This window comes from Trachypithecus francoisi, unplaced genomic scaffold (assembly GCF_009764315.1).
Source record: "Trachypithecus francoisi isolate TF-2019V2 unplaced genomic scaffold, Tfra_2.0 Lachesis_group15, whole genome shotgun sequence".
Taxonomy (NCBI): domain Eukaryota; kingdom Metazoa; phylum Chordata; class Mammalia; order Primates; family Cercopithecidae; genus Trachypithecus; species Trachypithecus francoisi.
The window spans coordinates 65,571,287-65,576,044 of record NW_022681460.1 but is presented as its reverse complement, the minus strand read 5'-3'; the positions used below and the strand labels follow the sequence as shown (position 1 = coordinate 65,576,044).

Genomic DNA, 4,758 nt, shown 5'->3' with positions numbered 1-4,758 from the left:
AAGGAAAAGCCAGAGCCCCGGGAACCCGAGGTGGGGACAGGACAGGGGTGAAGCAGGGTTCCACAGGGACACAGGCCTGCTCTGCTCTCATCGGCTCTCCACCATAGGAACCCTCCAGCATCCCCAGGGCTCCCTGCCCTTGAATGTTTCCCTGCACTTTCCTGCAGACATTCACCTGCACCCAGGGGCTCAGCAGACACCTCCACCCCTCCCCTCACCATCCACTGCCACCACCCAGGTCATATCCTCTTACTCCCCACTTCAGCCCAGCTGGTCACACTAGAGGTCTCCCCATCCATGAAGGGGCCCTCACCTCCTACACCATGTGGCACCTTCTGCCTCTTTCCTGAGGACACATCCCAGCAAACACACCCCAAGCTCCCCTCAGAACCTGTGCAGGGGGAATGGGAAGCACCATTCCCTCCAGGAGACCCAGGGAACTCTGGTGAGTAGAGGCGCCCACTTCTGCCCTTGGGTCCCAGACTCACCTGTTCTTCCTACTGGGGGGCCAGCGTCATAGAGAACAGTCACTGTGTAGACAGGGGTCAGTAAAGCCTTTTTAGAAAGGGAGGAAGGATGCCCTGTGATCTTTGCAGGCCTTAGGTTCCGATCTCTGTGTCCAGTCCTGTCCCTTTGTAGAGCAACAGCAGGCAATGGCAACCTGCAAATGAGGGGCGACCAGATTTGAACCCTGTCCTAGGTTGCTGATCCCAGATGAGGGGATTACAGTGTCCCAGTGAATAGTGCCCCATCCCCTAGGGTGTCATCTACAAGTAACGTCTTGGGGGCCAGTTGGAGAGCGGTCCTACCTTACCTGTGCTTCTGGGTGGTGTGGATGTGATGGGAGTGGGAGTCCCATCGTTGGGGGCTTACTCTCCCCTCCTTTGCTGCTGAGTGGCATCTACAGTCCATGGGGACCATCAGGGACCTTCCCTGAAGCGTCAGGTGTGATCTGAGGGTGAGAGGGTGCAGCCACGTGGTGTCCTGGGGATCGGGGCCAACTGCTTGTGCAGTTTCTTGGTTCCCAGTGGCACTGCTCCTGCCCATCACAGGAGAACCACCTGTGTCTTCTCACTGCCGTGCCTATCTTCCTAATGACCTAGAGGGTGAGAAGCTCACTAGTAATGGGCAGCTCTGGGGCTGGATGGTCACTGTCCTTCCATGGCCAAAGGTCCCATCTTTGCCAAGGCGCAGTACTCTACAGAAGCAACTGTTTAATGTTGAGATTTCCTTGCTGTGAGTGGCATTGCCTTGCCTCTGAACATTCACACGGAGTCTACATTGTGATTTTCCAATTCGACATTGTAAGCACATGTATCTCTAGGATCTTAGGGGGTGTTGGGTCATTGGGCACTTAAGGCATGTCCAGCCTCACTCATCATTCATGGATTGTCTATGGCTGCTTTTGAGCTACAACAGCAGAGTTGAGTAGTTAAAATGGAGAATATATTCCCTGCACACCTTTACATGTTTACAAAATTGCCCTTCACAGCAAACTCTAGTTGCCATAAATATCTTTGTAGAAGGTCACAAGGACTCATTGTACTTGTTGCCGGGTTAAAGGGTCCTTCCTCACTAGAAACTGGTGTCTTCTTCTAGTCATGGGTTCAGGGTCTGAGAAGTGGCTTCATTCTGCAAATTGGGCAAAGCCGCCTTGTTCTTGAAGGACTGGCTACTTTCAGCCTCCTGGTCATCCATCATTTGTTTTATCTGTTTCTTGTAATTATTTAAATCCAGCAGTATCCGGGTTGGGTTTCCATTTCTTTTGGACCTTGGACCCCTTTGTTCTATGAGCCATGGGCATAACTTTGTATAACTGAGGTTCCCAGCTGGCATTGTGACTTCTCTAATCATTTCCATCATTGCACCCTCCTTGCTCCTGACAGTTGACAGCCTCCACCTGGAATCTGTAATTTCAGAATTTTTCATCCCATTACTACTGGGAGCCCATTTCTGGAACAGCATCTCCTACTCCCAAACCTGGTCTTCAGCAATAGGCATCCCTAAGCTTCATTCCATTCTGGTGCCTTCTCATGGGGCCTTCTTTATATGCCAGGTAAACAGGAGTCCTCCAGGTTTCCCATGAGCACAGTGGATGGAAATTGTTCTGGATTTTCACACTCAGACCCCTCTGGCATGGGCACTTCTCTGATCCTGTGATCCCTCCCTCTACTACCTGCCTTAGATATTCAGATTTTCTATTTCTTGCTGCATGGACCATCCTTTTTTCCAAGGTTTCAGGAAAGCATCCTCATAGCAGATGCACGCCATCACCAGGGGCTTTGCCAACATGTTAAATCTTGTGACCATGATAATTAATTCTTCTTTATCCAACTGGTTTCCATCCTCAGTCCATCCTACCATGCACCAGCACCCTCAGGGGCAGCCCCCACACCCTCTCCCACCTCCCACAGTCCACATGGGCTGCTGCTGAAGATCCTCTGCCAACCAGGCCCTTCCTCCACTAGCAGTCCTGGCACCCCTCTAGCAAGGTCATGTGTTGACCAATGTGGGCAGAGGGGCAGTGGGACATGTCTGGGGACATGTGATTTCTCAGCAGGCAGAATCCACCTCCTCCTCCTCCTCCTTGTCCTCATGCAAGGGGCAAGCACTCGCCTTAAACTTGTGGACACCACAGTTCTGGAGGGGGCACTCCTATCTGGGCCAGCCCAGCCTGCCAGAGGCATCCTCTTATTGTCACAGTGTGGAGGAGGGTTAACTAGGGGTCTTTCTCTCCCCACCCACCCCTCACCTGCCTTTCTCCACAGACCCTCACTCTCTTTGCTATGACATCACCATCATCCCTAAGTTCAGACCTGGACCACAGTGGTGTGCGGTTCAAGGCCAGGTGGATAAAAAGACTTTTCTTCACTATGACTGTGGCAACAAGACAGTCACACCCGTCAGTCCCCTGGGGAAGAAACTAAATGTCACAAAGGCCTGGAAAGCACATAACCCAGTACTGAGACAGGTGGTGGACATGCTCACAGAGCATGACATTGACATTCAGCTGGAGAATTACACACCCAGGGGTAAGTTTCAGATGGCCCAGGACAGGAGGGAGCAGATACAGTGGTAGGTTAGAGGCATTTATAGTTTTCACGTAAAAATACAAATGGGGGCTGGGCGTGGTGGCTCATGCCTGTAATCCCAGCACTTTGGGAGGCCGAGGGCCGATCACAAGGTCAGGAATTCGAGACCAGCCTGACCAACATGGTGAAACATTGTCTCTACTAAAAATGCAAAAATTAGCTAGGTGTGGTGGTGCACACCTGTAATCCCAGCTACTTGGGAGACTGAGGCAGGAGGATCCTTGAACCAGGAGGCAGAGACTGCAGAAAGCCAAGGTGGTGCCATTGCACTCCAACCTGGGCAACAGAGTAAGACTTTATCTCGAAGGAAAAAAAAAGGCTGGGCGTGGTGGCTCAAGCCTGTAATCTCAGCATTTTGGGAGGCCAAGGCAGAGGATCACAAGGTCAGGAGATCGAGACCATCCTGGTTAACATGGTGAAAACCCATCTGTACTAAAAATACAAAAAATTAGCTGGGCATGGTGGCGGGCGCCTGTAGTCCCAGCTATTTGGGAGGCTGAGGCAGGAAAATGGTGTGAACCGGGAGGCGGAGCTTGCAGTGATTGTGCCACTGAACTCCATCCAGCCTGGGTGACAGAACAAGACTCCGTCTCAAAAAAAAAGAAAAAAGAAAAAAAGATAGGAGGGTCATCTCACCCCTCAAGAGGTCTAGAGGCAAGGCCAAGATGTGGCAGAGAGAGTAAGGCCAGGAAATTGTAAGGGGAACAGGATGTGGGTATAAAATTTGTCAAGACCAGAGCTGATCTCTCTCTGACGGGGGCAGAACCCCTCACCCTGCAGGCCAGGATGTCTTGTGAACAGAAAGCCGAAGGACACAGCAGTGGATCTTGGCAGTTCAGTTTCGATGGACAGGTCTTCCTCCTCTTGACTCAGAGAACAGAATGTGGAAAATGGTTCATCCTGGAGCTAGAAAGATGAAAGAAAAGTGGGAGAATGACAAGGATGTGACCATGTCCTTCCGTTACATCTCAATGGGAGACTGCACAAGATGGCTTGGGGACTTCCTGATGGACATGGACAGCACCCTGGAGCCAAGTGCAGGAGGTAACAGCTGTAAAAGAAACCGGGATCTGGAATGAGATCAGAAACGGTGATCTCAAGAAACTAGTTCTTGAGTTCAGTTTCAGTCATCCCAGTGTATATGTTTATGTTAAAATGACCCCCTCATGGGGCGCTCCTCCTGGGGGTGCTGGCGTGCCTGTGCTCTCCTGTCCTCCTCTCCCTTCTCCCTCCTGACTCCTATTCCTCATTGCATTTGCTTCTGCTCCGCACACTGTGGATTTCTCACCAGCCTTGAAACTGCAGGTGTCACTGTGTTTTCAGACATTTCTCCTTAGTGTTTCCTCTTTTTATAATCACATTTCCTTTCCTTTCCCTCGTCTGCTGGAAATCCATCAAAACCACCTCCAACGCCAGCCCAGAGACCCTCCCCTCCGCAACTCTGGAGCATCACCTCCTCTTCCACCACAGCAGGAGTGTGGGTGTGCTGTCACCTTGCTTCCCTCAGCAGCTGTGTGAGCTCCCTGAGGACAAGGGACACTCCCTCTCCCTTCCTAACCCAGGACCTGTCACACCGGCTGCCCCACACCAGGGGGGAGGGAAAAAAACTTTTGCCTTCTGGGATGACCTAGGGTGGCAGGAACTGAGGAGGTGTCTCCTCAGATTT

At 51.6% G+C, this 4,758-nt stretch overlaps 1 pseudogene; it reads left to right on the top strand.

Moving 5' to 3' along the window:
- Positions 1-4,186, top strand: part of LOC117097393 — a 7,961-nt pseudogene extending 3,775 nt beyond the window's left edge.
- The last annotated feature ends 572 nt before the right edge of the window (positions 4,187-4,758 follow it).